Source organism: Atractosteus spatula, chromosome 8 (genome assembly GCF_055471065.1).
Source record: "Atractosteus spatula isolate fAtrSpa1 chromosome 8, fAtrSpa1.hap1, whole genome shotgun sequence".
Taxonomy (NCBI): Eukaryota; Metazoa; Chordata; class Actinopteri; order Semionotiformes; family Lepisosteidae; genus Atractosteus; species Atractosteus spatula.
In genome coordinates this window covers 61,147,282-61,165,346 of record NC_142713.1, presented here as the reverse complement: position 1 = coordinate 61,165,346, position 18,065 = coordinate 61,147,282, and positions in this window count along the sequence as shown.

Below are 18,065 nucleotides of genomic sequence, written 5' to 3'. Positions count from 1 at the left end.
GCTGTGAAATGGGCTTCTTATTTTCCTAAGCTTGGTAAATAAAGAAAAGGTCCAATAGAAATGTCTCCCCAGTTCATTATACTGGATAGGAAAATATATATCCTGTCCTTTAGAGATATACAGTAGGAAAACCTCAGATTTAGTGCTATATGGTGGGACTTCCTATGTTCTACCTGTGCTCACATGGGTTTCCTCCAGGTACTCCGGTTTCCAAAAACAGGTCCAAAACATGTCCATGTTCATGTCCAAAAACATGCTGGAAGGTTAATTGGGTTCTGGGCAAGTTGGCCCTGGTGTGTGTGTGTGTGTGTGTGTGTGTGTGTGTGTGTGTGTGTGTGTGTGTGTGTGTGTGTTGGTATCTGTGTGTCCTGAGATGGACTGGCATCCTGTCCAGGATGTACCCTGCCTAGTGCCCGTTGCTTGTCAGGATAGGCTCCAGCTCTCCCGTGACCCTGAATTAGAAGACATTTCCAACAGAAAATGTAGGAAATGGATGGATGGAACAGATGGTGAACAAATGAGACACTTCCCTGTTCCAAATAATGCATCACTAAATAATTTAGAGATTTCCTTAGCCCAGTGGATGTCACAGATTGGAAATTATTGTTTCCATAAATATAAGTCAATAACCCCTTGCATCCTTGCAAGTCTTAGAGTTCATCTGTTCAATGCTGGAGGTTCAGTAGCCTAGTTTGTAAAAGAGCTGCCTTCTCGCTGTTTTGAATCTTCTCCTGGCTTCCGAAGAATTCTTAAGAACGGTCCAGTCACTGTTAAATACTAATAAAATTGCTTGGCCATCTAGGTTTTTGGAATTGTCAGTGCCTTGATGACAATATAAGATAAAGGACAGCTGAGCTTGACACAGTATATCCATTTCGTGTTCATTTAAAGAACTTGGCATTGTGAGATGTAAAATTTTTTAATTTTGGTACACCAAATTGGCAAATGGTAATATGTCTTATCATGCTGATCCTGTGAGAGAATTCTTAATTCTTACTTATTCATTAAACCTGATGAAATGAAACTCATAATGGGGATGAATATGCATCAGCAAAGCATTGTGTAACAAGCTTTGTTTTCCAGACCAAGTATTTTCATATAAGGATTCTTGAAATGTTTTCTTCTTCACTTTAAGAAATTGGTACTTCTGGTGGTCATGAAACCCGGCCAATGCATCCTTCATACGCAACAAAAGGGGCTCCTGTAGTCAGGTACTCAATGGCAAAATGGGCAGAATAAGAATAATAATTCCTTACACTTCTATAGCACTTTTCTGGACACTCCACTCAAAGCTCTTTACAGGTAATGGGGATCCCCTCCACCCCCACCAGTCTGCAGCCCCACCTGGATGATGCGATGGCAGCCAGAGTGAACCAGTACACTCCCCACACACCAGCTCTCAGTGTGGATGAGAGTGATGAAGCCGATTTAGAGATGGGGATTATTAGGAGGCCATGATTGATAAAGGCCAGGGTAACACCCCTACTCTTTTCAAGAAACATCCTGGGATTTTTAATGACCACAGAAAGTCAGAACCTCTGTGTAGATCTCATCTGAAAGACGGCGCTTGTTTTACAGTATACAGTAGTGTCCCTGTTGCTATACTGGGGCATTAGCACCCATACAGACCACAGGGTGAGCGCCCACTACTGGTTCCACTAACACCTCTTCCAGCAGCAGCCTCAGCTTTCCCAGGAGTCTCCCATCCAGGTACTGACCAGGCTCACACCTGCTGAGCTTCAGTGGGCTTCTACTGTAGCTGTGAGCTGCAGGGTGATACCATCTGTAAGGGACTTACTGTCCCCATATAGTGATACTTTTGTGCTTTTGTATATATTTTTATACTGTAAAAATGGCACCATCCTTTGGATAAGCCAAGGTCCTGTCACTCTCCATGCTCATTACCTGTAAAACACTTTGAGTGGAGTGTCCACAAAAGTGCTATATATAGGAAGTGTAAGGTTATTTACTACAGCTCATGGGACTATGCCTTCCCCACCAGAAGCATTAGGTCACAGCTATGGAGTCTGAGCTCAGAACACCTGCATTAGAGCTGTGCAGTCCCATCAGCCCAAGAGGATCCAGGGCTTTCAGGGACATCTGGTGGTCAGCTGCAGCTTGTGCAACATGTGGAGCATCCTCAAACAACCACAACGCCCAGACTCCCCCCTGGGGCAACTGCCACAGTATCCTGATCCTGAGAGGGAAAGTTGGTACACTGTAGAGTCCACGCAAAGAGACTGATGAACTGACAAGACCAACATTTAAGGACATTGTTGGAGAAACAACCTGGAGAAAAGTACTGAGAGGAGCCTGGCCTCACTCCATGCCATACACCATACACACTCCACGCCCAGGACAAATCCACCCCACTCCAGCACCATCAGAAGACATGAGAGATCGAGGCCAGAGCATCTCCATCACTGACTGGAAAACGTCATTCTCCCATTCTCCAGAACACCATGGAGATTTGCACCAGAGGCCACGAGATGACAACAACCACCGTTAGCTGTCTCCCTGGAGAGGACATCGTCTACAGAGTCGATAGACTCGAGAGGAGGCACGCAACAAGCTGGTTGTTGTTGTCCATGAGTTTACAAATGATTGTGGCAGATCCCCCTTAAATGGCAGTGTACAAGGGGGAACCTGTATCCCTCTTTTCCTTAAGAGTTTAGTTTCGGACAGACCAACCCTCACATGAATAAACCTACCCAACCCAACTTCAGTCTGTTTGCATGCCTAACTCCTTCGTGATGAAGGAAGTAGCAGTGGAATTATCCCTCGACTTGGTCAATCCCGTTCTGGCAAGTCTGCTCTTCACCTCTTTCTTACCAGCGGGCAACGACATCACACACACATATAATAAATATTATAATAAACTTTACTTGATATAGTGCCTTTAAAGGTGGGTTTTCAAAGCGCTTTACAGAAAAAAAAACAGGAACAACAAATAAAAATAAACAATAAAAAAGCACCATTTCAGTGAGAGGAGTGAGCCTGTTTAGTTGAGCAAAGCAGATGTGAATTCATTTTTCGAGCCTTGATACAATTCACAACAGAGTCTAACAGATTTTAAATTGTCAGGCATTTTCTTGTCGGCAAAGGTCTCGCAGTGGATGTTGCAATGTGTCCATTAATTTCTGGAGCAACCACTCTAATTTGTGCAACTACACCGCTGTGTCGGCTTGTCATTACTCTAGCACCGTCTGTACAAACTCATTTTATCCAGTCGATGTCATTCTCTTCGATAAATTCACTCAGAAGCTTAAATATGTGCTCTCCTGTAGTTCCTGTTGGTAGCGGCTTACAGAACAGAAAGTCCTCATGGGACATAAGAGTTTGAGGGTATCTAACGTAAACGAGCAAACTGGCCAAATCAACTACAGACTCATCTAATTGCAGTGAAAAGCAGATGCTCATCTTAACGCGCTCTATCAGCGTACTTTTGATATCATTCGCCATTTCAATAATTCTATGAGTGACTGCGTCTTTCAGAGGGGGCAGCAGGTCGAGCTGTTTAGCAGCTTTTTCTCCACACATAATACGTGTCAGCTCTTCTGCCAGCGGTAAATAAGGTTCTTCAAAAATAGTGTGGGGCTTACCTGCTTTAGCAATCCGTAAGCTTGCATTTTTCCCCGTTTCCGTTTCAGGAGTCTGTCTCAGAAGTTAAAAGAAGTTTTTATTTCATGCACATGGGAGCGGAACACAGAGACCCTCGACGTATTTTTTCTCAAATTAGCCTACAACAGTTCTTGAATATTTTTCTGTTATCTATCATGCTTTCCTGTGCTCACAAGATTACCAGCGTTCTTAGCACGCATTTCTATGCTTTTCTGTGCTTTCAATATTGGCGGTGTTCCAAAATCACGCACATTCTCCTACCTCTCTATTTGCTGGAGATAACGTTTTTAAAATACAATTGGTCACTTGCGTTTGTAGCATGCATTCCTATAGAGTGGTATAGAATTACAGAGTATCTCTTGTGTCCACTCAAGTATTAGCGTGCGCTGTATCGTAGTACGTAGGCTGTGTATTCGACATGTATTAAAATAGAAAATATGAAAACCGTTCCACTCCTGGTATGCGTACCACAGTTTGAGAACCACTGCTGTAATCGATAACAAGAATCTCAACCTGAGATAAAGTCTCTCACTGTTCGTAAGACTGCGAGGGTCCATCCCAAACTTGAGCAGATGATCTCTGTCTGCTCTCTTAGTCTTTAAACCGGGGAAGCAGCTTCCGAACAGGTGCAGCAAATGATAACCTACGTGTCCATGATAGCCTTGTGAAAATGTAGGTATTTTCTGGCTTTGGAGTGTCTCCACGCCGCCCTCTGGTGGCTCAACGCTGTTTACACACGCCAGACCTGGCTGCTCTGTTTCAACGACATTGCTATAAACAGCACACTTTCCATCCAGAACAAAATCAAACGAAACAGGAACGGGGCTACATCAGTTGTTGCTTCAGGAATCCTGCCAGCACCAGGCAAAGGCAAACAAACACATGGATAAGGACAAGATGTGCAGGAAAAGGCTGCAGGTTTCTACGCCACCAGAAACTTTTCCATGGCAAAAGGACATCTGTACAGACAGGACAGGGAACACAAAACCAAGGGAGAGCCAAAGGGAAAAACAAAACAGACCATTGGGTAAATAAGTGGTGATACCAGAACGCTTGGAGATTCAGAAAGAAATTAAACGAGAAACAGACAGAAATTAAACAAACAGACCAGCAGGCCGTTGTAATCCTACTGGAATCACAGACACCTGATGGAGATCCATGAATACATTCTGTTCTGAAGAGACAGGAAAGACAGCGGGGGTAGCTCTATATATCAAAAGGTGTATTCATGGTCAGGAACTTAACACTGACTGCCTTCTCATTCAATATCCTCTTTTACTAGCAGGTCAGTGGAGTCGCCATGGACACAGGGATGGGACCCAGCTATGCCAATATTCTTGTCGGCTAGGTAGAAGAACGCTTCTTTGCTTCCTACACTGGCTTTGTCCCAGACCACATGCTCTAATGACCGGCTAGAGTACTTACTGCATCACTTCACTAACTTCCACTATCTCTCAAGTATACAGTTGACATCTCTTCCACTACTCTTCCGTTTCTGGACATAAACCTCTCCATTTACCATCCCCGGCTCTCTACTTCTGTCTATTACAAACCCACAGCTTCACGCAGCTATCTCCTGTGCAGCTGCTTTCACCCCAGGCATACTAAAAACTCTCTCCCCTTTTCACAGTTCCTCAGGCTCTGATGACATGGCCTTCCATGACCTGGCCCTCAAACTCAAAATGCACTCTGTTTTGATTGGCAGAGGATACCCAACACATACTATTGACAAGGCCCTGTCCTGAGCCAAAAACAGCCCTCAGATCCTGAACTCAAATAGGAACTCCCTGACTCACAACTGCATGCCATTGGTGCTTCCCTACCACCCTAACGCTCTTTCTCTTCCCAGGATCCTTAATGACAACGTCCTCATCATACAGGGCAATCCTCCACTGATATCCTGTTTTCTGACCACCCCATCATCTGCATAACCTTCTTGTTCACAGCTCCCTTGACCGCCTACAGCAATCAGCCACACCAGGCACTTTCCCCTGCAACAGAACACACTGCGAAAGTAAAAACATACTGTAAATCATCAATGCAAAATAATAAACAATGAGCTGTAAGAGGCTGCTTATGAAAAAGACTTGGGTATTTCTGTTAATATATATAGGATTTACATCTTCCAGACAATGTGGAAAAGCTATTATAAAAGTAAACAAAATACTAGTACATATCATTATAAACATAGAATTTTCCAGGGATGTCATGTTACAACTATCTAACACATTACTATAGCCTAATTTTAGAATATTTTGTACCATTTCGGTCACTATGTTATAGAAAAGATATTGCTGCTCAGGAATCCACCCAGAGACAAATAGCTGATACTGTACATGCTGGGACTGAAGGGACTGTGCTACACTGACAGGCTGAGAGAACTGAACTTTTCCAGTCTTGAACAGAGACAACTATGAGGAGACCTGATACAAATAAGTCCCTGACAGGAGTCAACACAGCGTGGGGTGAGACTCCAGCAGAAACGGTATGGAAGTGACCTTTTTAAGCCCAAACAACACCAATGTGTATTCAGGTATTTTTGCAGATCTAGTGCTATTACTGAAGTAAGAAGTGGGCTTAAGAACTTGCAGAAATAAGCAGATTTATAACTGAAAAGACGTTTGCTGAGTTACACCAGCAGTATCGCACATGGAAATTAAACTCACAGCCTTACAATTCCTAATCTCCAGCCACTTCTGTGTTTCAGTCATGCTACTGTCCTTGCTAGTAAAGGGAATGAATATCATCAATACACCATTTAAAAGAACCCACTTGAACGCCAAGAGCCAGGATATTATATATGGATATTCATTGAGTTGTTCAAAGTAGGGACGTGCCTTGGTAATCTGAAATAGGGGTGTGGGCCGCTTTTTTTAGGCATTGAGCGTCTGTTGTATCACAAATTCAGAAAAGATTTCCTGCAGGTGGGCAACAGCCGCTGGTGAGCACTGAGGCGTAGAGTAGTCTTACAGTTCAGCTATTCACTCTTGCGGGTCTGCTTTATAAGTTCTTTTTTCAGGGCAAACCCTGTGTCCACACTTTCTTTTTGTAAACGTTTTAACAATAAAACCTCAGCAAAGAAGCAACACAGCAGCAAGGAGGACTCGTAATATCAGTATTATTAGTATAATAGCTGAATCAGTAATATTGTTGCTTGGAAAGCGGGTACAATTTTCACTGTAGCAAAAATATTTTAATGACTACTGCCAATCTGCTCCCGTTGCTATGACAATGAGGCAATTTAATCTTTTCTCTTTATCGTCGCGGTTCCGATGGTCTGCAAAGTCTACGGTTTCCGTGCGGTCGATGATCTTCGGAGAGCACCGAAGAAATGCTGTTTCTATATTATAACCACAAGATGGCAATAGAAAGTTGTTAATGTTTCCAAGAACCGCTATTGATTGTTCAGGCAGATATCCGATGATTCATAATTCTGAGAAAATCTCCTTCTTTCTTCTTCATTCTAAATCTCTATAAAGAAGTTATTATGCCCGCTGGAAAATTTTCCGTGCACGCAGGATTATCCGGCGGTGGTTCACCTTGATTAAGTTCTAGCGCAGCTGTTGGACTTGAATTTTCTTCCAGCGCTCTTAAAGACTGGAACATGGGGAGATCACACTGGAATTGTGCAAACAGAGAAAATCTACCGGAAAATCGGTAACAGGTTATAATTATGGACGGTGGTTTGTTAACACTGGCCAAGAAACACACAGCGCTGTCCCCTTTCCTCACTGTATGTACTGTATTAGGTATGTATTTCTAAGTACAGCAACATTTCACACCATACAACACACAGGCTTTTACTAGAGCCACGTAACTGTTCCTTAATACAACATTTTAAAAATTGACTGAAACATAAGTGTAGATATCTAAGAAGAACCTTTCAAGGGCATTGTGTCCTTCAGGAGTATGCAGTCTCTGAGAATTAAGGGAACTGATGTTAATCGGGTCTGACAGTTTAAGGAGGGCGGCACCTTCCTGTCTCTTAATTACGTATTCTGCGTATATCAAGTTAAAGTTACTAGCTCCGGACACCTGTTCTGCCCTTTCTGGTTATTTTTCATATTCCATCTGTCCATCCAGCCATTTTTTGAAAGCTTTATCCAATACGCCCTGGCCTAGACGCCAGCCCATCGTGGGGCACACACAGACACAAGCACGCACACCAGAGCCACGTTTTCCCAGAAGCCAGTGAACCTCCCAGCATGTCTTTCGGCTGTGAGTGGAGACTGAAGCGAACACAGGAATAGCATGCAAAAGTGCAAACGTGCATCTCACCCTGGGAGCTGTAGCCAAGGCCCCAGTGCTGCTGTGCTTCCCCCCTAACAATTATCCCTGTTATAACTGCTTCACCCAATTCAGGGCCACAGGGGAGCCGGAGCCTATCCCAGCAAGCAACGGGCACAAGACAGGGTACACCCTGGACAGGATGCCTGTTCATCACAGGGCACACACAGACACAGACATAGATCCTGGACAGGACCCCAGTCCATCCCAGGACACACACAGACACACACACATATTCACAATGGCCTCTTTTCCCAGAAGCCAGTCAACCCCCCAGCCTGCCTTTGTACTGTGAGAGGAAACCACAGCACCTTTAGAAAAGCCATGCAAACACAGTGAGAACATCCAAACTCCTCACAGACAGCACCCCAGCCCAGAACTGGACCCAGGGCTCCAGCGCTGCAGCAATGCTGACCACTGCACCACTGTGCCACCCTGTACAATGATCCATTGTGTTTAGTTTTACCTGTTAGGACAAAGTTAAATTTACAATGTCAGCCTGGATAATCGCCATGTATACAGCAGGCAAAAGAATAGGTAAAACAGGTATTCCAGGCTGAAAGGAAAATGAAAGAGATGCCATGTTTCAGCTGAGGAGCCTTCTTCAGGCGTGTGTGGCTCCAGAAGGCTCCATGGCAGGGAATAAACCTTTACTGGTTCCTTTTCAGCCTGTGCCTGCTGATGTACAGTAGCTCCCTTCTCGGATTTATACTGCATAGCATATATCTGGGTGAAGGTGTCCACTCGAGGATAAGACAGCGGTGTTCCACTCCAGATTTAAAGCCATGTCGCTCAGGTGAGGCATCCCGAGCCCCAAGCACTTCACCACACTGCTCAGGGAAAGTACTATGCAGGGAAGCAGAAAAACAGCCTTTTCTTTAGATCGTCCCATCTTTCGTGGAACTAAGGAACTAAAATTTATTCCTATAATAGATAGTCACCATTTATAAACTGGAATTCTCAACAATGTGGTAGTTTCATTACTACTTCATTAACTGTTTGTCCATTGAGGTATCCAGAAAACAGTAGTTATTACATTAGCACAGTGTATCTAGTACATTAGTGCAGTGTGTTTACACTGTACTAGTACTGTAAGCAAGAATGCTACAGGAGTTTCACCTTGCAGTCTGTTCTCCTTCAGTATCATAAGCTAAGCAAGGCCTGGTCTGGCCTAAACTATAAAACAGGCCGTAATGGGAGACCACCATGGAAAAGTAGGGTGCTGCTGTAAGCTGTAGACCAGTAGGTGGTGGTCTTCTCCCTCTGGACTGGGATTTCTGACCAGTGTGGTGACCAGGGACAATGAGCTGTACGAGGTGCTGTCCTTCAGATGAGATGTAGAGCCAAGGTCTAGGCTTCTTGGTCTTTGAAAGATTCCTGTTTCAAGGCACTGTTTGTAAGATTAGGGGTGATAACCTTGTGTTCTGTATTCCTCCAGGCTTAAAAGAGTGCTGCAAAGCCACAGACAAACATTTGATACACCAAGTTTTGACATCATCTTTAATTTTATCTGTTTTACTGTACTTCACAATCAATTCTTAGTTTAGTTCCTCTGAAAAACACCAAAAAAGGTAGAGTCATTGAAACAAATGATGACATTCACACAACATATAACATATAATCCAACAACATTATGTCATTACAAAGCAGTATTATTCTTATCAAACCAAAAGGATTCTCAGCAGGTCTGACGTTAATGAGAACTGCTAGTAACCAATCCCAATTATATCACTTAATCACAGCTAATTGGACAAGGAACAATTTTAAAATATTATTTTACAATCTGTTTAGGTTTTTGTGGTATTATTGTCCTTGCTTTTACAATCCATTTGCAAATTATGAAATAAAGACATATCTAACTCCGGAGAGTAACTCTATAACCCAAATTAAGACTAAACAAGAGCCTGAGGCACCTACCCTGTACATACATTATCCCCTGCAAGGGAATTCTGTTCCGTTCCTAACACTTGGATGTTTCTGGTAGACAGTCCTGGAGAGACCGAGAGTGCACCTATGGAGAAAGCAGCGAGCCTGAACTTCAGAACCCCTCAGTCTGAAACAGTTCCAAGCAAAGGTTATATTGAATCTAAAAATCAAAACAAACCAAATCAAATCCTGTTCAAAAATGTTCTGAACAGATTGCTTTTTAAATGAACAACAAATTGATTTATATAAGCCACTAATTGCTTCAGTGTGTCTTGGAAGGCTTTTCTTTGATCAGTGCTTGGCAGCCAAACACTTAGGATATTATCAAAGCCAACTTAAGAACATAAGAAACTTTTATGATGAGAACAGAGGCCGTTCAGCCCATCAGAACGCACTATTTTGTTACATACTGAGCGATTCTGAACATCAAGCCCCAAGAAGAGGCCCAAAGAAGCCCACAGTGTGAGCTTCGCAATCAATCTCATACAATGCAGTTGTTGGGCAAATTTTGCTCTCTCACTTTTTAATGTTCGTGCTGTATGGCTGGTCGACGAAAGCTGCCTTGAAGGAGACCTACAGCACCTGGCTCAACAAATCAAATGGTGCTAATGAGATTCGTAAAGAAACAGCTTGAGGCCTCTCCGACGAGGAGTGGCAGGTGTCTCCGGGGAGAGAATGGGATGAGCTTGAATCGGCATCACACCGCCTAAGCCCTTCTCTTCCAAGGCGCGGGGGCCGGGCAGAAACCGCATGCTAACGCTGACGAAGAGCTGATCAGCGGTGTGTCCTGAAAGCTCTGGAGGGCTCAGTAGGTGAGATTAAGAACCCTGAAGGGGATGTTAAACTTTATCAGTAGCCACTCGAGAGCAAACCGGTGGGAAGAAATGTGTTTATGCTGCTTACTAGCAGATGGAATTCCGGCTTCTGCTTCCTGCTGCCTTTGGAGCTTGTTCCTACGGCATGATGAAGGTCAAAGGGGTCAAACCCAAGCTGTTTACGAATCAAGAGGCAAGAACATGATGGGTAGACACATTACTTGTAGGAGATGAGACAGACTTCTGGCCCATTTGGTAGTGAGTAGCTAACCGATCCCAGAACCCTTAGGATAAAGATCTGCTTCCTGTTCCTGGTTTTACACACACTTACACCCAGTTCCCACATGTACCCTCTGCTTCCTGTCCATCCTGAGGAAGTCAGCTGGGGTGATCCTGTCAATATCCTTGTGGATTTTGAATATTTGTCTTCAGGACACTCATGGTGTTCCCTAAAAGGTTTAGTTCCTTCAACCTGTCCTAGTAGAGGATATTGGGACAGTTGAGTTACGTTTTACAACATAACTCACCAAAGACAAAGCTGCCTTTCAGATATTGCAGAACCTTTTCATGGTATTAGAGAAGAAAAAGAGATCAGGAAGAGACTGGGAACTGAAGGGTGGGTCAGTGTCCAGTGAAGACTGCAGCAACTCGTGCGTATTTGAGGGTAAAACAAAGGCTATGTGCAAGAAAAAAGATTGAGGAAACACAGCACCACACTGCACTACTCTGCTCTCCTCAAGGGAACAAATTGAACACCCTAATAGCTGCTGTTGATTGAAAATGTCATTGGCTACACAGTTCATTGTCTCCTTTACTTACATGAGGTTACTCCTGCCAATGTGTTGCTGAAGCACAAGTAGAGTATGTTAATAATTATTTCAAAATCAAAACAGCAACTTATACTTTGTTATTTAAGAGAGAGCCTTAGCTTTTACAGTTGAATGCTCTTGGCAACCACTTTAATTCTACCTGACACTGTTACATGTGCTTGCAATATTTTCAGACCTTTTTTCTCTTTGCGTTTCGTTAGTGCAAGTACATTTTTCTTTCTAAGAGATGTCATGATCTCATCCTGTAAAACTTCTTTAGAAGCTTGCAACATAATAACTCAGTCCTAGGAAATGGTAGGGCTTGCGTTTTGTTTTGTTGCAGGACACGCAGCACGTAACACTCTGAGCCCTCGTGGTAGTATCCTATTGGAGGAAACTGAGAATCAGCAGCCCTGCTGCTAATGAGTTGTGTGTTGTGTCACATCATCGTGCGCCTTAAAGTTTCCTGGTTCAGTATGGTCAAATTAAAAAAACATCAATGGCTACTGAGCTGCAAAGAGACTGTTACTTTGCCGAGGGATCATCAGAAACATTAAATGGATGTTACTCATCCAGCTCTGCTATAGTTAAGGCTACAAACAGTGCTAAAAGCTAATATGTCACCTGAGTCGTATTTCAGTTCCTGGAGGAAACCAACTGATCACACGCACCAGGTGAAGAGACTGTTCAGCCTGAAGTCCGGAAAGTCCAGTTTCTTACTCCTTGCTCAAATGAGAAAGTCTGGAAGAAGATCTGACCGAGAAGCGGAGTGGGAATTATCATGTCAGAAGACACGACAAGCAGATTTGTGGATGACAGCGCTTAACAGGAATGAAACAATTCACTTCTGAATCAATGTTCCTATAAGGTTTGTTGCTCACAAACATAATTTACTGAACTCAAGCTGCCTTTCAGATATTGCAAATTTAGTGGAGGTTTTATCTTACATTGTGGCTGATGAAGGAAATGCAGTCATGCTTTGTTAAGCCATGCTATTTATGGAAAACAGTTGCATTGCAAACTTCATTTATAATGTTTCATCTTTGCTTGCTGTTTCCATGTAATGCAATAAATTCAAAATCCTAGTTTTGATAGAACAGCAAACTCATTCACATTATATAAACCCACTTAATATCTTCTCAGTAAAACCGCTTTGTAGCTCTGTAGTATCAACAGACATATGGTAGCCCTGTCTAGTCTAATTATACATTTTCAAAAAGAAACACCCCATTCGGGCTCAGTTCACATGTGATTGTTATTCTAAGCAAACTAAAATATTTCTCATTCACTGTCAAGATCATATTAATATCGGAGAAAAAACATGTTTTTGAACTCAGTTTAATTACGGAGCCATCTGTTAAATTAAGGAGTCCAGTAAACTTTTATATTAAACACAAACATTTGAAACTGTTAATATCCAACAGATTTCATGTGTTGAGACTAATCTTTGTTTAATGTTGGAATTTGGTTTTAATGATCAATAAGAGCCCAAGACTTTCCTCCTCCCTTCTAGAAAGCAGCCTGACCCACATGTATAAAACAAAATCGTTTTCTTCTGTATGGGCAGACAAACAATATATTAAAAAAAATAAATGCAAAGCAAAAAAACACAAAGGTTATCACTATGCTAACTCATATTGCACCTGATATAGTTTAACATTGTTTAATTGCTGAAGTTCCAAAACAATCCTGTAAGTCTGCTGTGCAAGATGCTGATCTTTGCTTGACTGAACAATAAAAAGCTTGACAGAAAAACACACGAAGAGACGTTTCCAACTTTGAGTCAGGTTCTGTTGTAAAAATTCAATCCATGCTTTTGCCTTCCTCAGATCTTTTCTCACTGCAAGTCCAAAATGAAGCAGAGCATCCAACCCTAGAGCTCCTGTCAGCCTGCCTGCTCCCAGTCCTGCACAGCCAGCAGGATCGTCCACAATGGGACATGACTGGGAGTCCAGCACACAGCACCCTCAGGAGATCTGCATGAATGGATATTCTAACACTTAAAACAGCAATAAGGAATTCTAATAAATCTGCTACTAGTTTTCAATGAGTTCAGTTAATGCGTTCCCCCATCAAGCTACCTTATTAAACAGGAATGTAATCTAAATGCCTGTTACGTCTGATTGCTCAGTGTTGTTTTTCTTTCATTACAGAAACAAAGGACAAGGAAGAGTAAAGCAATTCACAGTATTCTTACTGAACTTGCAGATTCCTACTAAAACTGATTTTAAAACCAGTTCAACAAAACTTCCAGACAAGGAAGAGTTAAAGAACTTCGAAAGCCAGCGAAGTCCTCAAGTGAACTCGCCAGGCCATTTTCAACTGATCCGTCTGTAAACTCTGCATTGTCCCCTGGCTTCAGATCTTTTTTAACTTGAGCAAGTCCAGAACTCCATTGTAAAAGACGGCTTATCTATTTCACGGACATGGGCTGACAGGTACCTTGATTTAACACACCCCTGCATTTCCTTTTCAGAATGTACGTTTGGGGTTCTGACCAGAGACAGGAAACTGTCAACACCCCTGTTTTTTAAAGACTTTCCAAAGTAAAAACAACCCTTTTCCTGGTCATCAGGTTCAACCAGGAATTTCTCCGGGCTCGGATGATGTTTCAAAAGAGCAAAAACAACAAAGGAGAAGGACAGAGGGGAAAGCTGCAGTATTTGAAAGTTAAACGGCTGAATGACCGGATGTTATTCTTCAGAATTCCAAGTGTTTCTTTTTGCTTTGTTTAGCGTTTTCAGAAATCACTATCAGAAAGAGTGAGTTATTTTCACGCAGGTAGGAGCAACAACAATTTGAAAAGAAGAAAAACACAAGAGGACTGAAGCATGACAAAATGGTTCATAGCCACTGCTCATCTAACTTATCCAGATATAAGATGCAGACGGTATTTTTCCTGGTAAGACTAAATAATTAGTGAGATATTTATCGACTTGACAATTATGCCCACAGCAATCTGACATGAAGCCCAGTCAGAATGACGGATAAGATGCTTAAAAGTAGTTACACCCCATGAGCAAGACAATGCACTGTATGCAACTGGACGCTTTATTTTTTCTAAGACTTTGAAACCAGTTACGGAAATTCACCCTAACAATTAGGTCATGGTGACAGAAAGGGCGTTTGTTTAGCTTTGCACTTTCCTGTCCTTAATTGATCTGGAGGTATTGTACCACTTTGAGGAGGCGTCTGGAAAAGCACAGCCATTTATAACCGCATGTCTGCGCCTGACTCATTGTGCTCATTAACTCATATCGGTGACTGAAAGGAGCCTTCAACGGCTCTCCAGAGACGAAATGACAGGACTTTTCCCAAAATGAAGAAAATGCTAATTTTACACAGCTAGATGCTGTGGGTTAAAAGATAAGATAAGATCACTTTATTGGCCATATACAATTTCTTGCATGAGGAATTTGTCTTTTCACACACCCCAGCTTGCCCTCCATGAGACACACAGACAGGGAGAGAGAAGCTTGGGGTCAGAGCAGAGGGTCAGACATTCATACAGCACCCCTGGAGCAGCTGGGGTTAAGGGCCTTGCTCAGGGGCCCAATGGAGTAGGATTCCTCTGCCAGCCACAGGATACGAACCGGCAACCTTCCAGCCACAGGCGCAGATCCTGAGCCACAGAGCCACCGCTCCGCCCTAGATGGCAGCTAGGTGAAAGGAGGTGATCAGTCTTGTTGAAATAATTTTAAAAAATCAAACAGCTACCAAAGGCCGTATATCTCAAGGTCGGGTCCACCCAGGGGTCCGAGCGGGAGACTTTGCCAGTGTGAGGCCTGTAGAGGTTCACTCCACGCAGAAAAGCAGAGGGAAGAAAAACAGAAAACTGAGTTAGGCTCCAAAGCTGAAATGTCATGTTTTTTTTTCTTTCTGCTTTCCAGCATGACATTAACCCCTACTTCCTACTAGTATAAGACTTCTTTGAACATTTGTTCAAACATACATACTGTATACCATGTACGTAGAAAAAGTTATTTTTATATACAGTAGGCCTCATCTGTAAGATATAAGTTATATACTTGTGCTCTTTTCCATGTTTTCTGAATGAAAGCTATGAGCTTATATTTATATTTCAGTCAAATCTGTTAGCATATGGGCTACATTTCAAATGTCTTTTTTATTTACAACTTTCATGTTAGAATGATTAATGTTAAAACATTGTCTTTTATATTGTGTGTTTTCTAATGTAAGAAGAAGATTAACAATGTTGTTAATGGTCCATTTTGGGGACTGACAGCATTAAGAGTACATGCCTTACAGTCCATTGAGTGACTGCAAATTGTGCTCCATCTCCTCGGTTATTCATTTCTGTTCACAGTATCATTCTAAAGCAAAATCACCTGATCTGTCAGTTTCCAAAGTGCCTTCACACGCAACTTCCTCATATCGTTGGCTAAAAATGCACTTTACTTATTCCAGCATAGTGCTTGGAAAATAAAAGCTCTTTCAGAGATATGATTTCTGGGCTAAAGAAATGAAAGGTCATATTTTTTGTGGCTGACTGACATTTACAAATGTTGTTGAAGCTGATACACTGGTTTCTTTGAAGAAACGGTTGGATGGGATCCTCAGATCTATTAACCACTAACGACCAAGTGGGCCGAATGGCCTCCTCTTGCATGGTCCTATGTTGATGCCGCCAGTAATACGGGTTTTCTGAAAACATTTGGTGTTAATATTATATACTTAAAAGTCAGAATATAACAGCATAGCAAAAGCAAGACCTGACATTAGAAAAGGCATGCGTTTGTTTGTTTTTTTGTTAAAGTCAACAAAATGTTCTGAAACCATCTGTATGCCTGCAGATGCTATACAGTACCATGCGGTATCCTCTTAATGAGTATCTGGCACTCCGTTCTGTAAAAACCCCAACAGCACTGGATGTTCCTGTGGATGTATAGACCTTTTCTAGGTAAACCGTATAACCAAGGTCTCTGCTTGTAAGTAAAAAACGTTTATGAAGGAACAATTATTTATAATGACCCTCAATTGTAGCTACTAGAAAAAGCTAAATTTACTTACTGAAAGGATCAGAAGATGAAACTGGATAAAATAAAACACGTTTAAATAAAATAGCTACTAATTACTAAAATAGTTAACTTACCCAACACTGATTTTTCTGACTTCTTCAACAGCAAATGTTTTCTTTCTTCCATTCCTCATTATTGTTTTTCCTCACATTTTATGCTCTGACACGCCAGTTTATGTATGTGTTGGGGACGTTTGTTTCAGTACCTCCACCCTTCTTGACCCTTTTCTATTCATACTGTATATTGTTCCCGGGCTGTTGCAGAAGGAGCTGCGAGTGCTTTGAGAGATGTCATTGAGTTTCTGTACCAGGAGTGTGGAGTTCAAGCCTAGTGATAAGATGCTAACACTGTTCAAAGCACAAAAGAGCATTACAAATGAGAACGCGCTATTAGGCTTGTCTAGCTCATTTGGTAGTTTTCAGCGAATTGATCACTGGTGGTTTCGTGAAAGAAGCCAGGGTATCAGCTTCGACAACAGGGCTGGGGAGCTTGTTCCAGGCTCCCACAAGCCCTTCTGGAGAGAGGTGCCTCCTCTTCTCAGTTTTAAATTCTCTTCCCCTTAGTTGCCATCTGTGTCCCCCAGTTGTTGCTTCACTGTTGATTCTAAAGACATTCATAGGCTTTTCTCTGTCAGTGTCTTGGAGGGCTTTGAAAACGTGGATCAAGTCCTGTTGTGTTCTTCTCTGTTCAAGATTAAAAGAGTTCAGTTCCTTCTCCCTGTCAATGCAGGACACTCCCTTCAGCCCCAGAATGTATCTGGTTGCTCCTCTCTGGAGAGATTCTACAACAGCAATATCTTTTTTGTAACACGGCGATTAAATTTCTATACTGTAAATAAGATTTTTACTTGTGCATTGCACAGCTTTAACATAGTGTTCCTTGATTTTTAATTCTACGCTTTTAACTATATATCCCAACGTTGTTTTTGCTTTTTTAATTTTTCTCCCCATTGTATCCAAGATCTCAATTACATGTTGACATGAAGTCTTTTTCATAAGCAGCTTCTACAAGATTTCTGTTTCTTATTTCGTATATATTATTTTTATTTTTGCTACCTGTATGTAATACCCTTCACTTTTATACATTAAACATTGTTTGCCATGTGTCCATCTAGTCATGAATTGTATCCCAATGTTTTTCAATGACCTTTGCTTCTACTTCAGGGGTGTTTAGCAATACCCTTATTTTTGTATCATCAGCATTGTTTAGACTACTGTATAGACTAGTTTACTAACTGTACCAGAGTCTAGATCAGTGATATCACATTAAATTAAGAAGAGCAGAGGTCCTAATGTGATCCCTGTGGTACACCACTAATTACAGCATTTTCTGCTGGTCTGGTTTTAGAATAAAAGATTCAGCAACTTAAATCCTGTATATGTCCTTGAACAGTATATGACAATGCACATGAAATGTTGTGGGTTAGTTGTGGGCTGACTGAGTTTGCTACCAAGATGTCCTGACTTTGCATGCCTTTTCGCATAGCTGGCTGAGACTCTAATGCTCTGGGCTGTGACAAAGCAAAACTCACAGGCTCTGATTAGATCAGCATTGATCGCTTATTACAG